We start from the raw sequence: 24,689 nt of genomic DNA, 5'->3' as shown, positions 1-24,689 counted from the left end.
TTTCAAGTGGGCCCTAAATGCAGTGACTAGTTTCCTTAAAAGGCAAAGGAAAGGGACATTTAAGACATTCAGGGAAGAAGGCCATGTGCGATGGAGGCAGAAAGTGGAGTGAAGCTTCCACAAGCCAAGGAATGCCAGGAGCCGCCAGAAGCTGGAGGAGGCAAGGAAAGATTCTCTCCTGGAGCCTTCGGAGGGAGCACAGCTCTGCTGGCACCTTGCTTTAGGACTTCCGACCTCCAGAACTGTGCATTTCTGTTATTGTAGGTCACCAAGTGTGTGGCATTTTGTTGTGGCAGCCCCAGGAAACAAATACAGCTGCCAACCTCACTTAACAGGAACTGTACATGTTCAGTGGCTCTGACTCAAACTGCCTTTCTGGCTACAAAAGAATTCTTACCTCTGTCTCTCTCCCTCTTTCCCCTCCCTCCGTTCATTCTCAGCATGTGCCCTGTCTTTATGTTCAGTCTGATTACCCACAGAAATTTTCCCTACTGAGCTGATTAATCAAAATACTGAGTCATACGTATTACACTTAGAAATTCCTGATCATGCTTAAAAGTAGGCAGTAACAGATACGTACAAATAAACCCAGCTACAAACCAGAGTGATTATTGGTGATTTAATTCCCTCCAGGATCATGAGGGGGGTGAAGTCATGTGGAAGGAATGTATTTTAATGACATTAGTAGAAAAGACATTAATACATCACACAAGCTCAGGCTTCGGTAAGTCGGTAAGTCAGCCATACCAAACGATGCATTTATTCATTCAACAACTATTCAGTGGGTGTGGACTGTGTGCCAGGCACCGTGCGAGCTCTCTGCCCTGTGAATCTTCGGTCTGGTGCAGAAGACCAATAATGGAATATGCAGTTACATTTGGATGTTGACTGTGGTGACGAGTGCTCTAAAGAAAAGACATAGGGTGTTGAGAGAGAGGCCTTGGGGTGCAGTGGTGAGGGCACAGGCTAGAGGGCCTGCCAACCTAAATAACAAACAGATAGGCCGGGCGCGGTGGCTCACGCCTATAATCCTAGCACTCTGGGAGGTCGAGGCAGGTGGATCGCTCGAAGTCAGGAGTTCGAGACCAACCTGAGCAAGAGTGAGACCCCGTCTCTACTAAAAATAGAAAGAAATTATCTGGCCAACTAAAACATATATATAGAAAAAATTAGCTGGGCATGGTGGCACATGCCTGTAGTCCCAGCTACCCAGAAGGCTGAGGCAGGAGGATCACTTGAGCCCAGGAGTTTGAGGTTGCTGTGAGCTAGGCTGACGCCACGGCACTCACTCTAGCCCGGGCAACAGAGCGAGACTCTGTCTCAAAAACAACAACAACAACAACAACAAAAAAAAAAAACCAAACAGATAGAGGCTTTCTAAGAGAAAAGATGTTTATCTGGGCATAGGGCATTGCGATGGGAATACGAGTGCCATAGTAAACCATATGTGTACTCAGAGAGATGAGGACGTGTAGACAGAGATCTCTCTAAAGAGGGAGCCACAGCTAAGCAGGTGCAGTCCATGGAGAGTCAGGAGACAAGGGGAGCTTTTGACAATTTCTCCAGTGTACCAAGCCTCTTTCCTACTTCCATGCCTTTGCATGGGCCCTTCCTCCTGCCAGGAATGCCCTTCCCATGCCTGTCTGTTTGGTTCACACCTATTCCTCCTGCAGAACTCCCCTCCAGGGCCCAGCCTTACCCAGCAGCCACACCAGCTCCGCTGGGCCAGCCGTCTCTCCTCTTCACTCTTTCACCTGCTCCTGCTCACCATCGTCCTAGCTACGGGGGTTTAGGAGCCCAATTAAATAACATTCATTTCCTTCCCTCTGAGTGTGGAAATACATGGAAATATAGACACAGAATCAAACAGATGGAGCAAAATGCCAGCATTACTGTAGGTAAAGCTTGATTGAAGAATATGGCTTGACCTGTGGCCAGTGGGGTTCCTTAGACTTTGGCCCCAGACCTAAACCTTGGGGTGACTCCCTTGAGCTTAGCCATTCACAACTAGACACAAGGAGTCTCCGCCCACACCTGTGATCCAGAGAGCAAATGGGCTTCGAGACCTGAGTTAGGAAGGCAGGTCCCAGGCCTGACCCAAACTTTCTTACACCTTGGAGGCATGGGCAGGAAGCCAGATGAGAGAGAGAGGGAGAGAGAGACAAGTGCTCAGCCTCCCCTGCACCCATGCTGGGTTCTTTCTCTTAGTCTTACCAATCTGACACGTAACTTCTCCTTACCTGGGAGGAGTGAGTGGGAGAGGGGCTGAAATTCCTTTCCAATAGTGCAGCCCCTAGGAGGTAGGTTGGGAATTTCCTTGCGAAAACAGGAGGGTGTTTCACAACAATCCCCCTCATTGTACAACAACTCTCTTGTCCTATAACTATCTGTTTGTGTCCATCTGCCTCAGTACAGTGGCCTCTTATGGACAACAATCTTGTCTTGTTCATCCTTAACCTAAGAGCCTAGCACAGTGCCTAGTAGGTGCTCAGTAAATATCTGCTCACTAGTAAGTGAATAAACTTCAGGTTAAACCAGCGGAGGCACCGAAAGGCTCTGCAATATGTCCTGAATGCTCTTAAAGCTGCTTAACAGATTTTCAGAACACCTGAGGCTTATCTCCATGTTAAGCTAAGACCCACGACAGTCGTGGGAAAGAATGATCAAGTTCCCAAATTATCCTTTGGTTTGTTTTAATTCCCAAAGACAAATGTTACCTCAGTTAAATCATGCTTTATGCCTCTAGTGCAGGTGTTAGTTTATGAAAATGTTGGCTGAGCTCAGCTCCCTGGTGTGAAATGCAAGTCCTCGGAAATTCAAACATACTTGTGAATTGCAGCCTGGGTTTCTTTCATTAGTGGTCACTGATGGTCTGCAATCAAGTCATACCTGTGAGAGACGAAACAGCAATTGGCTTGTTTGCTTGAAGTGAGTATAATTTATCAATTAATTACATGTTCTGGTTATTCATTCTTGCTCAAGGTATTAGCCAGAGACTTTTGTGCAGAAACAGAGAGAGAGAGAGAGAGAGAGATGCCCACTTATCTAGTTTTAGTGGGCAGTGTGGAGTTATCATGGCTTGAGAGTCAGTTAATCTTCAGCATAGAGCCCGACTCTGTCACTAACTAGTCACAAGCACAGTTAAGGATCCCATTTCTCATCTGTCAGCTAGTGATAATCACGCCTGCCTTTTGGGCTTGATACCGAGGATCAAATAAGTTAGCATCCTCCGAAGGCCTCCCATAACATACGTGCAACACAGTTCTTTCCCAGGCCCCTTCGCTATTTTCCTAGGAATTCTGTCGGTCTTTTTAACATTTTAAAGTACATTTGCACCAACATCTCTTTCTCAGCTCGTGTTCTGGCCTTACAGTAGTTTCCCTCAAACCCGAGTGACAGAAGAAGAAAGGACTCCTGGCCTGGTTCACAGACAGCCTGCTGCCAGCTGTTGGTGCGAGACAGAGGTGGGGCGCTGAGCCTGCAGCCAGGCCCCAGGCCTTGAGAGGGGCTGGAGGGCGGCCTGGGGGAGGGGTTGGGTGGGGATTGGTTTGGAGGCAGAGCCCTGCAGCTCTGCAGCTCTAGGTTTTGGTCACCATGTGTATTAGTCGGCTAGGGCTGCCAGAGCAAAATACCAGAGACTGGGAGGCTTAAACCAGCGGTTGACGAGAGGGGTGTGATTCAGCGCATAACACATGGAATTGGTGCCTGAGGGAGCACCCAGGAGACAGGTGAGACCTGGTGCTCTGAAACCCATCAAATGTGTCCCATGTGAGGCTCTGTCTCCACCACTACCTGGGATTTGGTATTGGGGTGGGGAAGGGGCAGGATGCACACAGGGCCCTTCTCAGGGACACCTTCCTCTTCCCTGTTCCCCACTCTCCTGTTAGCAGATCCAGTGCTAGATGGAGAGAGGTCTTCTGAAACTTCTGGCATGCTCTGGCCTTCTTCCAAGGCCTTGACCTTTGATACTCAAACGGATAAGTTTTTGAAACTCAAAAAAACCTTCTCTGAATTACATTGTTTCTGCCATGAGTTTCAAAATTGTATTTTAAAATTCGAAAGCTGAGAATGATCATCTTTGTTCCTTCTTTTGTGGCATTCCTCCTCTGAGGCGTGGAACTGGAAGGTCCTTGTTGCCTGAACTGGGAGGAAACCACAGGGTCAAAGAAATCGGTGGTGGAGGTTAGAGGTGGACATAGCAATTCTTAAAATAAAGGACAGCTCATGAACTCTGGCTTCTCAAAGAGCCTGACTCACTGAGATTTCTGCTGCAGTTGAACCAGCAGGACAGTTACTATCGTGCCAGTCACTAGACAATTTATGTTGATGATCAGATGACAGATATCTGAAGATCAGGGCCACGGGCCATTCTTTGTTTTGCAATCCCATGTTCCCTTTGACACGGAGGAAGAACATAATCACAGACATTGTACAGTTGAGTTCAAACCCTGGCTTCACCCCAAGTTTCCTAAGTTCTCCAAGACTCAATTTCCTCACCTGTGAAATGGGCTAATAATTGTATCTACCTCACAGAGTTGCCAGAAAGACCGAATGACATACTAGTTATAAAGTACTTAGGACCATGTGTGGCACATGGTAACCGCCAAAATATGTTAGTCATTATCATTTAAAATATTTGCTGATAAATTAATTGATAGGGTATGGGTTTAGCTACAGCACAGCAGTGGCAATGGTGAGGATGTGTGGAAAAAAGGAAAAATGCATTTTCCACACAGTAACTATATTTGGTAACAAGTCTTTCCAATTCTTTTGTGATGAAAGGATTTTGTTTTGCATAGAGCCCCTTTGAGTCTCATAATAATGCTTATATATAGTGCCTTTTGTCCCAGAATCTTGGAGCAGCCCTGAAATCAAAACATGACAAGAGTTGGATGGTTGCAAAAATAAAAGCAACAATTTGCTTTTGTTTTTGAAAAAGCTCCCCTTCCTTTCCCGGTTTGCAGCTTGGCAGCTGGATATGGACATGTATGTATATTTGACCTGAGTCTGTGTCTAGCCAGTGACAATTCACAGTGACAGCTGCTTGCAGCTTGGCTCCAGGAGATGGAGTGATGTGAGAGGCAGACCTCATGATGTTCAGAAGGAGAACAATAACAAAGGGATGAGCAGAAGGAGGAGGAAACAACCCGTACTGAGTTCTTACGAGGGCCAAGAATTTTGCAGATACTATCTCATTTAATCCCAACAGCTCCTATCTTTTACAGATGAAGAGGGAGGCTCAGCAAGGTTAATAATTTATACAAGGTCACACAGCAATTAAAGGGCAGAAGGAAGCTTCAGACTCAGGCCTATCTCATTTACAAAACCCACGCCCGATTGCATTACCACATGGCTTCTCTCTTTCTCTAAGGATGTGTGTCTTCAATTTCAAAAAGTGTGGAGTGGGAGAAAGGAGGGAAGTCCATGCCCTTGGAAGTTTGGGAGTGTCAGACCTAGTGTGCAATGTGGAGGGTGAAATGAAAAGGAGAAATGATCTTGAGAGAAGTTCCAATGAGGCAAGCACCAGATATCATAGAAGGTCATCAAATCTAAGATTCTGTCAAGTGTAAGATGCCCCATTATTTTATATGCTACTAATAAAAAATAAAACCACTTCCAATTATTAACCTAATTGGCATTGATTGCAAGATATATCCTGATTTCAGAGGTATTAAAATGGGAAAAGCTTGCATGTTAGAATGGATGAGAGATTGCATTTATCAGAGCAGCTTCCCTCGTGTATTAGTCAAAGTTTTATGCAGGACCCAGTTAACCACTCTAGGTATTTTAAGCACAAAGAGATACAATATAGGGGGTAAAGCACCGAAGGGCTGGCCTACCAGGCACTAGCTAGGGCGCTGCAGAACTGCTTTGCTAAGGGAGTCACTAGCTCTGCTACAATCCAGAGGGGAACAGTGAAGAGGCTGCCATTGGGACTAGAGAGTGTAAGAACTCTGAAAGTTTTAGCCAACGGTATGGATAGAGAGAATATAGTCCACGAGACCACCCTCACTTCTGAAACCAAATGCAAGTTTGGTGGGGAGGAGGTCTCCAAACCACCTTCAGTCTTGATAATTTGCTAGGAGGAGTCCCAGAACTCATTAAAGCTGCTATACTTATGGATATGGTTTATTATGAGAAAAGCCTACAGATTAAAATCAGCCAAGGGAAGAAGCAGAAGCTAGGAGAGTTCCAAATGCAAAGTTTGTATTGTCCTCTCCTCATGGGCTTAGGACAGTATTTCTTTCCCACCATCAATGTGTGGAAATACACATGGACTATTGCCCACCAGGGAAGCTTACCCAAGCCTCCGTGTCCAGAGTTTTTATTGAGGCCCCATCACAAAGGTTCAGCTCGTTGCCCATGTGGCTGCTGTCACTCTCCAGTCCCTCTGGAGATCGACTGATACCGCCTGACCCAAAACACTCATCCTGAATTGCATCGTTGGTGTTTCTGGCATGACCAGCCACTACCCTAAGGTTATCTGGTATGGCCAGATAACCTTCTAAATTATATTTTCAGACTATCTGGTGACCTAAGGTCTTCAGGCAAAGATATTCCTTTTAGGCATGACATTCCAAGGGCTTCAAGATTACCTTCCAACTGCTGAGGACAAAGGCCAGACCTCTCTTTGGGCAAGGTCCAATTCTTTACTACACAAACTTACACCCACATTAGGAAGCTGCTACTGCCACCAACACAACTGCCTTCTGACACTCATAAAATTAGAGACAAGGCACTGGATTATTGCTGCAGAAGAATCCCAAGGTCCCATGACCATGTTGCCACCTTTCTCCTGCCCTCCAAATCTTCTTTGAGGAATCTAACTGGTGGGACTTTTTGTATCCACAGCCCTAAGTACTAGGGTGTCTGGGAAATGCAATTTTCAGTTTTGCCACCTCCGTAGTAGGAAGGGTCAGTAGAAGGCAGTAGAAATAGATGCCCAGTGTTGATAGACCCTATTGGCCACTCCTCCCATGAAGTGGGCAGAAAGCAACCTGCACATGGCTCACATCATGCTCAGCCCAGAGAGTTTCACCAGTGCGCTGTGAAACAACTCAGTCATTCTTGGAGGCCCACACATTAAATTTTCCTATGTTATTAATCTCTCAAGATTTGGGGAAGATAAAATAATAATGGAATTTCGAAAATCAGCTCAGGAGATATAAACACACGAAGTGATGAGTGTTTGGTACACTGCATGGTAGAGTGGATAAATGTCTGGTCTTCTGAGTCAGTCAAAACCTTGGCTTGAAGTCCAACTGCATCATTTACTAGCTGTGTGCCCTTTAGCCAGTGACTTACCTTCTCTGAACTCCAGTATCCTCATCTCTACAATGGGGGCAAAGTTCCCAGCCCTCAAAGGTTATTGTGAAGATTTTTTGAAATGCTGGTTGTAAAGTATTAGCGCAATTCCTGGCAAATACTTAAAACTCAATAAATGGAAGCTGTCATCATCAACATCACCACCACCATCACCACCACTAAGTTCATTATTATAAGGAGGAAGGAAAGGAGGAGGAAACATTTCCTAGTCCTTTTCATGCACTTCCAACCTGAGAATAACCTAGAATCATCCATTATTGTGTCATAACATCTAAAAGAACCTGTCTCTACTATTGTGGGAGTCACTAGATTAGTTCAGCAGAGTAACTGGGCTAACGCTGCCTTGTCTCTGAAGCCTGGCAGGACAACTTGCTCTTCTTCCTGCACTCTCACTGCGTGAGTGTCTGCGCCTCCAGTTAGCTCTTACCTCATTACGTTTCCCAGCCTCAGCAGCTGCGATGGATATCAGGACAGGTTTGGAGTCAGACAGCTCTGTTGGTAATTAGCAAGTCGGTTCATTTCTCTGGGGCTTTGTCTCCTCCTCTGGACACTGGGGTCATATCCCCCACCTCGCGGGGCGATGTGCAATGGTTTTCCCAGCACATATCAGGATCTCATAAAAATCGTGGCTACTAGAATTTGTGGATATGCCTGGCTGTCCCACTGGATTATAAATGTGTTAAGGACACTGTAGCTGGCACACAGTAGGTGAACAAAAGATGCTAAAAGGGAAATATTAGTAAGAGGTCTAGGCACTTGCGATGAAACGGAGCATCAGAAGGGCATGGGGGGTGCAAACCCGGGGCAGGGCACTCAGAAGATCCCTGATCACACCTGTTCCTTTCCCTCCTCCTGTTTCCTTCTTCCCAGGAGGTGATATTTCCTGAGGCTGTTGTTAGGCGGCTTACACTGAGTAATAATACCCTGGCGGCTTTGTTCCAGAGAGATCAAAGCCCTTCCCAGACGCAACTTCGTGTGATTCCCACCAGCCTGGGAGGCAGAGAGCTGGTTGGGCCAGGAAGGTTGTTCCCATTCTGCAGATGAAAATAAGAACAAGGACTCATGGACTGACTCACGGGCAGAACCAGTGCCTACTGGGCAGCCTGCCAGGGTGGTGTTGCTGCCTAATAACTATCATGTCTGTTTGAACTTCACAGATTGAGTCCAGCCACAGCGGACCCAATGCCACCCTCCTCACGCTCCCTCAAAGTGCCCTGGACTGTTTTCACTTCTCCTTGCCTTTGTGCTAGGCCTCCCAGAGATACAAAAGGGACCTCTGGGGCCCAGCTATGTGTAAATCAATACAGATCTTGTATATAAATTTTTAGTTGGTCTGCCCTTGCTGGGCAGCTGGAACATTTTTATTCACTGAGCTAAACCCTCTCATGGGTCACTCAGCTTTGTCCTTATGGCCCCTTAACCAGGGATACCAGTACTTCGCTGTGACAACAACGTTTTGTACAAGTCTCTGCGACTGTGCTGAAATTATTTCTCTATAAGAGCTGTCCTTATGTACTGAGGCTGTGCATAAAGGGGCAGTAAAAAGAACATTTAGAAGTAGATTGAGGAGGCTGGGCATGGTGGCTCACACCTGTAATCCTAGCACTTTGGGAGGCTGAGACAGGATTGCTTGAGGCCAGGAGTTGGAGACTAGCCTGAGCAACATAGTAAGACTCTGTCTCTACCAAATATAGAAAAATTAGCCAGGTGTCGTGGCGTGTGCCTGTAGTCCCAGCTACTCGGGAGGCTGAGGCAGGAGGATCGCTTGAGCCCAGGAGTTTGAGGTTGCTGTGAGCTATAATGACGCCACTGTACTCCAGCCTGGGCAACAGAATGAGACTTTGTCTCAGTAAAAAAAAAGTGGATTTAAGGACCTAGAGTCATTTGAATGAGATATTTTTTTGTCTCTAACAATTGGGGAGATAATGTATACGAAACAGCACAGTGCCTAGCAAATAGTAGGGCCTCTTTAAACACTAGTTAAGCCAGAATCTCTGCAGTTTAGCCCAATCACTGGCTCACAGTGTTTGGTAAATGTTTGAACTGTATAGGTATTTTTGAATAAATGGCAGAATTATTTTCATGAACCTTTTCTCCCTAGTTCAATTCTTAATTTCTAAAGCCCAGCAATAGCAAGTCTAGTTAACATTCTTCATAACCCTGATCCTGATACCAACCTATTAACTCATGCAAATTCGTCAAGGGTCTCCTATGTTCCAGAGCTGTAGCCCCACCTACAGCATTTCAGACATGTGGTCTCTGTAACGGCAGCTCAGACTGGGGTCCTGCTGTGCTCAGCACTGGTAGGACATCTCAGCATGTGTGGGTGGTGCTGGAGGTGTTGGCAACTGCCTTGGAACATAGCTGCATTTAAGTAGCGTTTTACAGTAAGTCACCCTACTGAGGGTGCCAGGGCCATGAGCTCTAGAATAAATACATCCCATTCTCACCCTGGAATATGCCGTGCACTGTTGCTGATTCAATTGTGCTTTAAGGTCAGCCAATTGTCAACCCAGTGTGGAGGCAGGGACATTTCTTCCACATGTCTGTGGTGAGGTTAGGGAACCTGGTCACACTGTGACAGATAGTCCTGTTCCAAGTCTCCTTAGCGCATGCTCATGTGTGAGTGTGTAGAATGTCTTCCTCTCAGTGAATTCTGGCCACAGTCTTGCTGGGGGATTCCACACCCATGAGATGTGTGAATCTTGAGACCTCTTTGCCAACAAATATTCATCGAGTGCTCACCTTATGCATGTGTTTCCATCAGGGTCTCAACAGGAAGCAGATGACACATTTGAAACAGGATCATTTGAGGAGGGTTTACTTGCAACAGCACTATTTATAAAAGTGTGGGGGTGGGACCACGCAGGTTGGAGCAGTAACTTGGGGCTGAGCAGCAGCCACGGTGTTATCACTTCCAGATGGAGGAACAAAGGGAATGACTGTTATTGCAAACTGGTGGGTGGACCAGGGAGCAGTGACCTTCAGCTGAGGGCCCAGCCAACTGGAGGTGACCTTGCCAGCAAGGATCCAGGGGAAATCCTACCCTAACCAACCTTTCTCTTTCCTTCCAATCCTCTACGGGGTTCCCTACAGAATCCAGGGAGCACAGGGACCTTGAAGTGGTTTGTAGTGGTCAGCTTCCTGGGGCAGAGGGCAGGCTGGGGAAGTATCTGGGGCAGTGAGGCTATCTGGAGGGGCACATGCAACACATCAGGCACTGCACTGCACTGTTCCATGGACACAACTTCCCCCGCCCCCCGGTTTTGTAGGGATCTAAGCTTATACAATTTTGCAAGATCTACTTTAAGAAAATCGTACAAAAATATCTTATCTTGGAAGATGAAACAAAAAAGCAATATAAACATGCTGTTAAGGCCCTTTTCAGGGCTTTGGAAGGGACGTGTGCAAGTGAGGTCCTGATGCTTATACTTCATTGGCTTCATTGTTCATCTCCCTCTGTCTACAGCTTTGGTGCTTTTGACCTAGGACACTGTCCCAGTCTGCCATAAGCTTACAGTTTCATGGGTGGTGAAGACTTAGACAACAGGTTATAAATACAAAGCAAACTGTGGTATAAGAGAATTACAAATGAAATACTACAGAGGGTTAGGTAGATATTAAAAGAGGCTTTGAAACTGTGAACTAAAAGAAAATCCTCAGCCCTCCCAGCTGACTGAATGGATCCCCTATTGGCCAAGGGGACCCAGCCCCAAACAAAGCCAAACCAAACCTTAAAGCCATGAGGAGAAGAGAGATCAGACATGCCTAGTTATACCCTGTCCCTTTTGGAGTTATTCTTTGTAACTGTAAGATACAAAATTATTAACAAACCTAAGGCCATGTAAGGCAAAAGTTAAACCACACCTGCAGGTCATCAATTTACTTAACAGACCACCTGAGTCTTGGTAAATGTCTGGTGGCTTGTTTCTGATTAACAGACTTCCTTATCTTAAAAATTTCCAAGCCTTTAGCCAAAACTTCATTTCTTTAACCAATTACAAATCAAGAATGCTTAGACCCACCCATTACCTGTGATTTGAAATGTCCTGCCTTTTGGGGCCAAACCAGCGTATGCCTTCCATGTATTGATTTATGACTTTATGTGTAATTCCTGTCACCCTAAGATATATAAAACCAACCTGTAACCACTTGTTCAAGCCTTCTTAGGCGTGGCTCTCTGGGCCATGGTCACACATACTTGGCTCAGAATGAAACTCTTTAAATTATTTTACAGAGTTTGGATTCTTTTCCATTGACAAAAGACAGGTGGGATTTAGACACATGTCAATACTAAATAAGACTAATATTATCTACTATTTATTGAACACTAAGTGCAAAGTACTATCTATATGAGATAGGGAACTGGCAGGTACTGCTTTGGGTATTACTGTAGTCATTGCCTTAGGCATTGCTTTGGGCATTGCTACCGCACTGCCTGAGTGAGGAAGTCTCAAAACTAGGTTTCAAATTACCCTGACCAAAACAAGATACAGGCAGGGCAAGTTCCAATGGGTTAAAACCAAGATGGTGAAACATTGCCCCTTCCAAGAATATTTGGAAGAATATCTTGTTTAGCCTATAATTAAGCCATTGCTTAAATAGAAAGGCAACAGGAACCAGGGGGCCTGTTCTCTTCTGCAAGGAGAACTAGCTTCTGCTAGTTCTGTGGAGTAGACTTTCTATACTTTTCTGAATAAATCTTGCTTTCACTTTATACTGTTGGCTTGCTCCTGAATTCTTTCTTATGCAAAGCCAAGGACCCAATTGGACCTCAAGAGGCTCCCAGCATTGGGAGTCACTTTCTTGTGTAATATAGAATATCTCATTTTATACTGACAAAAACAGGAAACTGAGACTCTTAAAGGTTAAGTGACTTCCCTTAGGTTGCAAAGCTATAAAGTGGAAGAGCTAAGATTTGAACTGCGGTCAAATCGGAGGCAGGCCATAGTCTACTGAAGCAGATTGCAGGGGGAAAGCACTCCAGAGTGGCGGGCAAGAGTGTGAGAAAACGCAAGTTCAGGTGTGAAGGAGAGACAGCCAGTGGTAACGTAGGACTTCTTTTACACCCAACCCTTTGTCAACACGTTTATTAAATCAAGCTACTGCGAACCCTGGCAATATTTCTTTCGGTTCCTATGGCATCGATGGGTACAGTACTGTATTTGATCAGAAAGGCGGAAGCAGAGGCTGTAAACCACATTTCCCAGAAGCCCTGGGGGCAGGACTGCGTCCTCACTTGGCCTAAAAGACTCCACTTCCCAGGAAGCCGCGGGCGCGCCGGACCACAGCTCCCGGCATTCCCGGAAGGCGGCAGGGCAGGCGCGGGCCCCGCCTCCCCCCTACGCGCTCCCGCGCGCCCCGCCCCCCCGCGTCGCCCCGAGCCAATGGGGAGGCTCCGTACTGCCGGGTGTGAAGGGGCCGGCGCGGCTGCCGAGTTGCGAGTCGGCTAAAGCGGCGGGAAGTTCGTACTGGGCAGAAGGCATTTGGCCTGCGGCTCGGGGTAGGGAGGCCGCCGGCGGCGCGGCCGGAGAGCTCGCGCGCAGAGCCGGGGGCGCGGAGGCGGGCGGCCGGGGGCCGGGGCCAGCGCTGGGCCTCCGGACGGCGGTGACCGGGGGTGGCCTGCGGGCGCGGGGCTGCGGGAGGCGCCGCCGGGCTCGACCGCTCTCGGGGGCCGGTATCCGCCGCATCGCCTCAGCCTGTGCCGGCGCCCGCTTCTTCCCGGTCTCCCTCGGGCCCTGCCGGGGCCCCGGGCCGGCCCCCCAGTTGGTGCCATGTTCTGGCGGGCGCCGTAGCGCGCTCAGACTCGCATCGCCTCCCCAGCGCTCGGGGCCTCGTCTGAGAAACCCGGTCTGTGTGTCAGCCTGGTGCTGAGGGCGCGCAGGACCGACGAGGCCCTCCTGTCGCCACGGAGCTCATATTCTAGAAGGGAAACACAATATGCGCAAATACCGTACTTTGCGGATACCGAAAACCTTTCTTAAAATGGGGACAGGGGACGGTGGCCGCAGTAGTGGGGCTTAGGTTCGGTGGTCGGGGAGGGCGTCTCAGAGGAGGCTTAAGACCTGAGCGGGGAGGAGGCGCCTGTCCCCGCTGAGGGGAGCAGTCCTGGCCCGGGGACCCCGAGGCCTCCCCTTTGTTTTATTTACTTGTCATGTCGCGGTCAGGCCCCAGAGCTTGTACTTTCGGGCATGGTTCAAGGCGATAGAGTCGCGGTCGGTTTTTACAAGGGATCTTCGTATCCCTCTGGACAGTTCCTCTGCTCTCTCCCCAGCTGACGGGGCGGCACCCTTGACTGATGCAACTGCATTTAAGGGCAACACGTAGGTTTTCCTACCGCCGAAATAGTTTTTGGTTCTGGTCTCCAAACTCTTAGGAGAGTTAGTTAAATTTGACAGACAGCACCAGAATCGCTGAGAGAGAGGAGAGAGAGACCGAGACTGGGTTCCTGTGGAGGCCACCCCGTTTTCTTTCCAGTCACTCGTTCTTGTTTTTCTTTGTATGGTCTCTTCCACTCCCCCTGCCCCCCGTCTCTCTTTCTTGGATCAACTGGGAAATATCAATTTTGGTATTAGGAGGGGGGTGGGTTTAGGGAACTGTTGAAGAACCTCATTAATAATAATAATAATAATTATTTTTTACTTGAATTGCCCATCTGTTGAGTCTGAAATTCAAAAGAGTGAAAAAAATGTAGGGTAGCATTTATTTTCAAGAGTTCAGAGCTTCAAGTTTCAGTTTTGTTTTTTTTTTAGGACATGCTGAGCATGATACTTTGGGGGAGAATTTAATCCACAATTTTAAAGTAATTTCGGAAGGAAGCAGGGGTTTTTTATATAGTCATTTTGTGCAGGTTACATTTCTGTTGTTCGACATGGCATATATGTAATTGGAATTAAATTTCTGGGTAGGTAAGATGATGTTCATCTGCTACCTATAGAAGAGAATGTAACTCAAGTAGTCAATAATAGCTTTCTCTGTTGCTGCTACCACAGATGGTATTCTCTGTGCATCTCAACGTTGCTGATCAGATTCTGTGTTAATACAGTAACACAACTTGAATTTAATAACAATAAACTTGTGTTAGGCATTACTGTCAATTTAGTGCGGGTATCCAGTACAAATATCAGTCTTATAGTGCAGTGGCTTCTTGTTATGCTCAGTGCTGCAAAAATTATGAGAAGATATTTGTTAAACAAATGAGATAATGGAGTAATGTGTTAAGCATGGAGCCTGGCATATAGTAAGTTAGTAAGTGCCCAGGAAATGGTTATATGGAAAGCTTATGCTAAGTTTTATTCCAGTATGCAAGTGTATATTTTAAAAATAACAGTAATGCATTCAAAATGTTGACAGACCCTAAAATTAAATTTCTTAAGGAAATAGGCCAGGTTTTTTAAAAATTTGAGAACTAATGTGAAGTAATAATAAATATATAAGTGAATGTCCCAGATGTCTAGAAGAGAAAAAACAAGATTTTAATTTTGACAACTATGTTTTTTTTTCCTTAAAAGCATCCTTAATAAAATATATACTATGAATAGGATTTTGATTTGAAAAATAAAACTTTAAAAAAATATTTTTGATTTGAAAAATAAAACTTATCTGGAAATGAAACAAAGCTTTCAAATTTACCCTATATCAAATGAAGGATGACTCCTGAATTTATGCAAATGTGCAAATGCTCATATCTCCATATATCAGGCAGTGAGCCTAATGGGAATTAAATGCTGCCTCTTTGTGTGTGTGAGTGAGGCTTTCATGAAAATTGGTCTTCATGGGTTCTGAGAATGGATTGGTAACTGAATAGGACTGGAGACTATTTTTCAGACTGGTAGGATATTTTACATGCTTGCCAGGGTTATTTTTTGGATTGAGAAGAAATGGACTTATTTATTCAACAGAGATCATGTGCCTCCTATTTGCCAGGAGTTGTGCTAGGTGCAAAATCTGTGCTTGCTATTGTAGTGTTTTGTTGAAGCAAGTTTTCTTTGTTTTAAATTAATGTAGGTCATTTTTTTTTTTTTTTTGCCTTTTTGACCATCCAGCACACAAAAAGTCAGTAAATGCCTAGGGCACATTTGAAAAACTGCACTGTTAATGATAAAGTGTAGAAGATTTTTAATAAAGATGCAAGATTAATTTAAAGAGGTGATAGAATCCTGACAAAATATTAAGCTAGATGCTATACCCAAGATGTGTTTGTACTCTGGGATATATTTGGCACTTTTGACCAAAATTCCTGTGAATATGTTCCTACTTGCCATTATAAAGAAGCAAAGAGTGCCTTGCCCTTTAATTCCCCGCCCCATGATATTTAGGCACCCAGCATTCTGAAGTTGTTTTGATGTAATGTCATGTACTTTCCCAATTACTCCTACTCCTGCTCCATCTCTCCCAATGTTGTTTTAAATCATTGCTTTCAAATTCAAGCACATCCTACTACTCTTGTTCTGGATGACATATGGGCATTACTTTAAAATAGAAAAGTGCTCTAGAGAGTCTAGAGAGGTATGAAGTGTGCCCCTCTCCCCATATTAGGAGTTAGATTTTTAATATTCATCAGTAAATACTAATGACAGGAAACTACTTTTACTGACATTCTTCAACAAATTTATTAAGAATTTTATTAGCTACAGTATCTTTGTCAACTTGGCAAAATATGTTTGTGAGTCATAGTATTTATTTAGTCATTTAGGTAAATACATGGGTTTTGATTCTTTGCAGTAACTCCTATCTCTCTATGATAGGTTCCCATAGGATGGGAACCAGCACTCTAGGATTTGAAAATTAAGGCATATACTGTTCAGACTGGCAAATATTTAGGATGAATATTAAATGTATGTGCGTGCTAAAATGTTTATCAATAAGTTGTATTCACTAAGTGGGAAGATATACTAGATGGAAGTCATATTGAATTGCAAGATAATTTGAGATTTGGGAACGTTCTGTCGTACTTTTTAAGCAAATATGCTGATGATGGATATGTGTTTCTTAATAGAGCTCATTTTCAGGTACAATATAGTTGGTCTGCAAATGACTAAAAATGAGACCTGCAAGTCATTAGCAACAAGGCAGTACTATTCCACTCTTTCTGAGGTCTTATATATTTTTTCTGTGCATTTATTTTATGTTCTCTTTGTGAACTGGCTGTCTAGCTGTTGCTTGCATGTTGGCAGATATGTCTGCTCTAGACTTAAGCTACTTCTTTTAAGAACCCAGTAGAGACTGCATTATCTAATTGTCAATTATATCTAAAATTAAAAAAAAATAAGCCATGAAGTTAGACATATAGCTAGTTACAGCTTTATTTCAGGTTATTTGATTTTCTTGAATTGTTTTACTAAGTAACAGCTAAACAGATGTCATCATTTGATGGTACTACGTATTAATGCATTGTGATTGTAATGCGCAATACTCAATGTTAGAAAGTGCTGTTATACCTTAAGCCTGTATAGACTGGAAGATGCAGGAACAGATTTTACTCTTTCTACTGTAGGCTTCAAAGTTGCCTTTTTTGCTTCTTATGGCAGTTTACTATATAATATGGCAGCAGCTATCAACATACAAATTATATGTAATTATAGTTGAGCTTTGAACAAGTTGGGGGTTAGGACCGCTGACTCCGCACACAGTGAATAATCCGAGTGTAATTTTTGACTTCCCAAAAGCTTAACTATTAATGGCCTACCATTGACTGGAAGCCTTACCGATAACATAAAAAGTTAACACATACTTTTTATGTTATATGTATTATATACTGTGTTCTTAAACTAGAGAAAAGAAAAATGTTATTAAGAAAATCATAACGAAAATATATTTACTATTCATTAAGTGGAAGTGGATCATCATAAAGGTTTTCATCCTCATCATCTTCACGTTGAGTAGGCTGAAGAAGAGGAGGAAGAGGAAGGGTTGGTCTCACTGCCTTAGGGGTGGCAGAGACAGAAGAAAATTTGAATATAGGTACACCCTTGCTGTTCAGACCCAGGTATTCAAGGATCAACTGTGTAAATTCTTTGTTTGAGGTGATGAGAAAAAAGAAGGTGATGAGAAAAAAGTTTAGGTTATAACATTTAAGAGGTTTAACCTTGTTGGTTTTTAAGATTTGTAGAAAATAGTTTAGAAATTGTGACTTTAAAATTTATATTACTTCTTCTTTTTTTTTTTTTTTTGAGACAGAGTCTCACTTTGTTGCCTGGGCTAGAGTGAGTGTTGTGGCATCAGACTAGCTCACAGCAACCTCAAACTCCTGGGCTTAAGCGATCCTGTTGCCTCAGCCTCCTGAGTAGCTGGGACTACAGGCATGCGCCACCATGCCTGGCTAATTTTTTTTTTTTCTATATATATTTTAGTTGGCCAGATAATTTCTTTCTATTTTTAGTAGAGACGGGGTCTCGCTCTTACTGGTCTCGAACTCCTGACCTCGAGTGATCCACCTGCCTTGGCCTCCCAGAGTGCTAGGATTACAGGCGTGAGACACTGCGCCCGGCCTAAAATTTATATTACTTCTTATATGTTGCTGGTGGGAACATAAAATGGTGAAACCACTCTGGAAATTAGTTTGGCAGTTTCTCAAGAAGTTAACATGCACTTGACATACAACCCAGCAGTTGCCCTCGTGGGCATTTATCCTAGAGAAATAAAAACTTATGTTCACACAAAAACCTGTACATGAATGCTCATAGCAGCTTAATTAATAAATAGCCAAAACCCAGAAACAACCTACATCTCTTTTAGTGGGTGAATGGTTAAATAAAACGTGGGACAGTCAAGGGAACACCACCATTAACAAAAAGAAACAAACTATTAGTGCATGCAGCAACGTGGACGGAGTTTAAGGGCATTGTACTGAGTGAAAAAAGCCAATCTCAAAAGCTTATGTGATTTATGATTCCATTTATATAGCATTCTCTAACTGACAAAATTATAGAAATGGAGAACAGACCAGTTTTTCTGGGGTTAGCACTGAGTTTCTTTGGGATGATAGAGCAGTTCTGTGTCCTGATTCTGGTGATGGTTACATGAATCTGTATACATATAATGTCATAGAATTATATAAACACACAAAAGGATGTAAAAAATGAAATTTTAATAAGTTTAATTACTAGTACTATATCAGTGTCAATTTCCTGCTTTTGGTAATTGTACTCTGCTTGTCCATCCATGGAAAGAAATGTGGGTTATTTCTGATATTTGGTGATTGCAAATAAAGCTGCTATGAACAGTCATGTACAAGTTTTTGTGTGAATGTAAGTTTTCATTTTTCTAGTATAAATGCCCAAGAGTTCAACTGTTGGGTTGTATGATAAGTGTTTGTTTAACTTAAGAAACTGCCAAACTTTTCCAGCGTACTTGCTCCATTTTACAATCTTATCATCACTACAGTAGTCCCCCCATACCCTCAGTTTTGCTTTCTGCAGTTTCAGTTACCCTGGTCAACCATGGTCTGAAAATAGTAAATGGAAAATTCCAGAAATAGTTCATAAGTTTAAAATTGCACACCATTCTGAGTAGCATGATGAAATCTTATGCCGACTCACTGTCCCAGGCAGGACTGAATCATTCCTTTGTCCAGTGTATTCACACTCTCTATACTACCTGCCTGTTAGTCACTTAGTAGCCCTAGATTATCAGTGTGACTACCCAGTATTGCAATGCTTGTGTTGAAGTCACCCTTAGTTTACTTAATGGCCCCAAAGCACAAGAGTAGTGATGCTGGCATATTGTTATAATTATTCTATTTTATTTTTAGTTATTGTTAATCTCTTACTTTGCTTAATTTATAAATCAAACTTTATCACAGGAATGTATGTATAGGAAAAAACAAAGTATATATAGGCTTCAGTGCTATCCTCAGTTTCAGGCATCCACTGGGGATTTTGGAACCTATCTTCCACAGATAAGGGGGGGACTATGCTATATGAGAGATTGAGTTTCTCCACATCGTCATCGCCATTTGATATTGGTGGTTTTTCTGTGTGTAGTGGTATCTCATCATGGCTTTAATTTGCGTTTCTCTAATGGCTAATCTTTTCCTGTGCTTATTTGCCATTCATATCTGTGGTGACTTGTCTTTTCAAGGTTTTTGCCCGTTTTATGATTGTTTGTTTTCTTATTGTTGAATTTAGAGTGTTCTTTGTAAGTTCTGGATACAAGTTCTTTGCCAAATATATGATTTGTAAATGTCTTCTCTCTGTCTCTGACTGGTCTTTTCATTCTCTTACAGTTTCTTTTGCAGCACAAAAGTTTTTAATTTTGATGAAGTCCAACTTCTTGATGTATGGATTGTGTTTTTGGTGTCATGCACATCTCAGAACTCTCTGCCTAACTCAAAGTCAGGAAGATGTTCTCTTACTTAAATCTTACATTTAGATCTGTGATCCATTTGTGTTCATTTTTTTGCACACTGTGTGAGATTTATATCTTGGCTCTTTTTTCTTTTCCTTTTGTCTGTGGATGTCCAGTTGCTCCAAAACCATTTGTTGAAGAGACTGCCCTTTTGCCACTGAATAGTTTTTTTTTAACCTTTATCAAAAATCAGGTGGCCATACATTGTAAACTGAGTACCAGAACAAAGACAGAGGGAAATGAGCAATTAAGTACAGATTCATGAAGGTATGACATGGCTTGAGTCTTAAGAAAACGTGAAACCATTTTAGAGAATAGTACGAGCAATGCTATGTCCTAGAGAAAATAAGAACTGGCTGGTTTGGGGAGTCACACAAGTGAAGGGGTAGAAGGAAGTAAGGAAGGACAATTGGTTCATAAGTTATAAACTGCTGGCGAGATTCAAGAGTTTATAAGCAATTTCATTGGTTACTAGGAAGGTACTATATGTTCTTGAGCAGGAAAATGATATGATGGTAATGGTATTTAAGAGAAGTTGTTTTAGGGCCGTGTATGGCAGTGATGTGTTGGTAGGAAGAACAGGATATAATCATGACCCTTAACTTGACTAACTTGTTTTGTGTTACAAATGTCTATCAGAAAGCTTTTTAAAAAAGTGGTGGTACTTCAGAATGTTATAAATTCCTAGTATCTTCTAGAAGTGTAAAAGTCAAACTTTTACCACTGTCCTCAGTGATGAATACTGAAAATTCTGTTGGACTTTCAAAGTAATTTAGATTCATGCTGCTTTTATTGGGTTGTACATGTGGGAAAAGAGTAGTTTCTATTGGCGCATTGTTGATGTGAGTGACGTTTCTTATCAGGCCCGAGAAAGGTCCAAGAGTTGAGCAACTGAAATAATAAAGGCAGGGAGTTGATATATTGATCCAATGGAAAAAAGTTAATGGAATCAGATTTATTTATCATGGCAAAGAGGAGACTCAGGGGTTATTTAATCAGCATGTCCTGATACTTGTATATGAAGAACTATACAGAGAATGATGATGACCAGCTGTTCCTCCAAATCCCTGAGTACTGAATAAGAACAAATGACTCAAACTGTAGCATTAGGGTTTTGCTTTTAGGGAAAAATTTCCAGACAGTAAAGACATTAGATACTTCATGCCAATAATCTAGAAGATATTTAAGGCTAGAATAGGAACCTAGATGTAGTGTAGGAACAGTTTGCTTATAGTTAGGGGATGTGACAAGTAACAGATCTATGGTTCTGCCCTTGAGTCCTAATTTTTAAGTTCATGACTAAAAATACTCAGGTTCTGTTTTCTTAGCACCTGCTTCAGTTCTTGGTTTCTTTCTCCATACAAGTTATAGTTTTTTTTCCCTATTCATCTGTAGGAATCTCATTGGGTTTCTGCTTTCCTTTGTGCATTTAAAAGATTAGTCTCAGATATAGATTAGACTTCTGTCAGTTTTGAAATAACCAGCCAACAAATAGAACCTATATAGTGTAAGACAAACTACTAGAAATCAGTACATTCCTGCTCTTTTATTTAGAACACTAAAAAGCATATCATCCCATTTTTTTTAAATCAATGATTACTTGTTGAGCCAAGGATTTCATTGCATAAGAGGTTACCACGATACGTATTAATGAAAGATGGGCAGTGTGAAAAGCTTTCGTGTAACAATTTACTTGTCTTCCAAGTACTTTTTATGTTTAACTTGCTTAGTCTGATTATTTTCTGCTAGTCTAGATCTTTTTCTACTTAAATGTTGAGATTGACCAAGAATATTTCACTTGTGATTGCAGCCCTTCAGTATTATCACAGAATTTTTTTTTTTTTTTCTGCAGAAGAGCAAGCTCTTATAGTGCTATGCAAGCTGCCCATTTAAAACTATCATTGCTTGGCACCTATGCCCTAGTGACAGTTTGACCAACATGTGAGCAGGCACACTGCCATCCTGACAGATGGGCCTGAGTGTAGGCAGCCAAGAAACCATGTATCTGCATCTAGTGTATTTGTTAAGGGCAGGATTCCCAGTCGGGGATGTTCAAACGTCTGTCCATCCTGAGCTTTCACGCCTATGGATAAAGGGATGTCATCATTAATCCCAGCTTCTGACTGAGATTCCATGGGTATATAAGAGCTTCTTGGCTCTTACAGAAGTAGGCAATTGGGGACAATCAGGATAATTGTTCTCTCCTTCATCACAGGACTACTTCAAATAATCCTTTCCTCTTTCTCCTAGACAGCTAGGTTTGCAGTGAAGACAAACCTGTTCAGACATTGTTCTGATACTTCTGGAATATGTGTTTCTTCATTTGTTTTCCAGAGTACAAAAGCTTTGAAAAATCATTTAACATTAATTCATTGGACAGTGATGTATATAACTAGAGTCTGGTACATCTGAGTTCAAATATTGACTATACGACATTAGAGCAATCCAACTGAGCATCAAATCAAGGTAAAAATAATACCTATTTCACAGGGTTGTTGTGAGAATTAACTAAAATGTGTACATGAATCACTTGGTGTGATGTCTGGCCCACAGTAAGTCTTCAATAAATGTTTGTCATCATCACCACCATCATCACTTAGACGTACTTGAAGATATTTTTCTCTGGAGAGTTATCTGAAACAAAATCTTTTTCAACTTATTTCTCACCATTCTTGAAAAGCATTTATTGGACATCGTCACATGGTCTGGCCTATAAGGGAATGCCTGCAATATAACAGGGAACTTATTACCTCTAGGGCAGAATTTCTCAACTATGGGACTATTGACATTTTAGATGGGTCATTCTTTGTTGCTCTCTGCATTATTGGGTATTTAGCAGCATCACTGCCCAGGGGGAGAAAATCATCTCTGGTTGAGACCCACTGCTCTAGAGACATCCTATCCTGTTTTATTACAATTTTGACTGCTACTAAGTTGTTTCTTATATTGACTGGAAGTCTTCTTTCTTATTCCTTCTACTCAGTTCTTTTGGAGATATGTAGAATAAGCTGAATCCTCTTCTACATAACATCCTTTCAACTATGTGAAGACTGTCATCAAGTCATCTCAGTCTTTTTGACTTGAAACATCTCCAGTTCATTAGTTGTTCCTTATATGGCCTGGTTTCATGTCAGTTCACCACATTGGTGGCTTTCCCCTTTTTTTTTAAAAAAAAAAAAAATCCCATTTTTAAACTGTAGTGCTTAGCATTGAATGCAATACTCCAGGTGCAGTTTGATAAATAAGCAATAGAGTTGCATCTCCTGTTCTAGATATAGCACTTGTCTTCTGTTAGTATAGGGAAGACTATTACCTTCTTTCTTCTACATACTGTATTTTTATTAATATGAGTTATATCTTTTTGATGACCATATCATACATTGAGCCCAGAGTTGAATTAAACCCCTAGATCTGTCTAAGCCATATCTTTTCATCCTGTTCTTATGCATTAGTCTTGGGGTTTGACCATGGGAGCTTATGTTTATCCCATTAAATTTCTCTTTATTGAATTTAGCTAACTGCAGCTTTTAAATATATTTTGGAATCCTAATTCTTGGTCTAGTTGGAAGTTTCTAGCTTAAAAGAACAAGTATATGTTGATGCTATCAACTGAGGTTGGAAATACAGGAGAAAGATGCATGTACGCGATTGAAAAGATGATTGAGGATGGAAGCCTGGCTAATCCCAATATTAAGAGGCAGCTGGGCAGAAAGGAAGCAACAAAAGAGACCAAGAAAATGTGGTGAAAGAGGCAGGCTGGTAATGAGAGGAGTGTCTTGTAAGCTAGAGTGACTGTTAAGTACTGTGGTAGATACCTAAATACAAAGTGTGAATAGGACATAGTTGCTGCTTTCTGCTCCTGTTTTTATTTGCCCCATAGTTTAACTGTTCAGTTAATGGTACTACCTAGTCAATCGTGCCTGAAGACTTGGAAGTCATCCTTCATTTCTCCTTCAGAGTCTTGCATCTATTGGGTTACCAAGTTGTACTGATTAAAATTTTTTTTTAATTGTAACAAAAAAGTACACAAATCTTAAGCATCAAGCTCAATGATTTTTTTTTTTTTACGAAGTAAACACACTGTAATCACCACCACCCAGATCAAGACATTCACTATTCTAGCACTCCAGAAGCCTCTACTGTGCCCATTTCCAGTGATTACTCCCATCCAAGGTAACCACTATTCTGACTTATATAACTATAGATTAGTTTTGCCTTATTTTGAACTCAAATGTAAAGGGAATAGTACCTTACATACTCTTTTTTGCCAGACTTTTCTTTACTCAGTGTTGTGTCTGTGATTCATTCATTTTGCATGTAGTTTGTTATTTTTTTAAATAGCTCTGTAGTTCTGGTTGTCTATTTCTACATCATATACTAGTTTTGGTTATTGATTACTGCATAACGAATTAGTGTTATTGATTACACCACTCTAAACTTAGGTGTAAAACAACCATCATTTTATTATGCTCAACGGATTCTGTGGGTTAGGAATTTGGTGGGGATGGCTTGTCACTGCTCTACAAAGGTTGGGGTCTAGAGTCATTTAGAGGGTCCTTTGCTCACATGTGTATGGTACCTTGGCTGGGATGTCTTAAAGACCAGGATGATCTGGTACTGTTGAACGGAGCACCTACACGTAGGGGCGGGTCATGAAGCCTTGGCTTTTCACAGCATGCTGGCTGAGTTTCCAGAAGAAGCTTCCTGAGGGTGACCTATCCTCAGAAGTCATATAATATCACTTCCGCCATACTGTATTGGTTAACATAGACAAAAGCCTTCCTGGATTCAAGGGAAAGGAATATAGAACTCATGTCTTTATGTGTGTCAAAGAATTTTTGGCCATTTTTTAAAGCTACCACAAATTATATACCAAAATTTATCCATTCTATTGTAGATGCATATTTGAATACTTTCTACTTTGTGGTAATTATGAATAATGTTGCTAATCTTTCTTATTCATATCTTTTGCTATATATATATATATTCATTTTAGTTGTGTATAAATCTAGGAG

General features: G+C 42.4%; 1 protein-coding gene across 3 annotated transcripts in view; it reads left to right on the top strand.

Annotated features, from left to right (window-relative positions):
* Positions 1–12,691: 12,691 nt before the first annotated feature.
* VRK1 (VRK serine/threonine kinase 1) overlaps positions 12,692–24,689 on the top strand; it is an 81,704-nt gene continuing 69,706 nt past the window's right edge. Inside the window, exon 1 of one of the 3 annotated variants that reach the window (XM_045561081.1) lies at positions 12,692–12,829. The gene's annotated coding sequence lies outside the window, so the exon portion shown is untranslated. Of the gene's footprint in view, positions 12,830–22,012; positions 22,141–24,689 lie in introns of those variants that run through there. The other 2 variants (XM_045561096.1, XM_045561087.1) reach the window with 2 other exon arrangements.

Source organism: Lemur catta, chromosome 1 (assembly GCF_020740605.2).
Source record: "Lemur catta isolate mLemCat1 chromosome 1, mLemCat1.pri, whole genome shotgun sequence".
Taxonomy (NCBI): Eukaryota; Metazoa; Chordata; class Mammalia; order Primates; family Lemuridae; genus Lemur; species Lemur catta.
The sequence above is the reverse complement of the archived record's forward strand: the minus strand, read 5'-3'. Positions and strand labels throughout refer to the sequence as shown.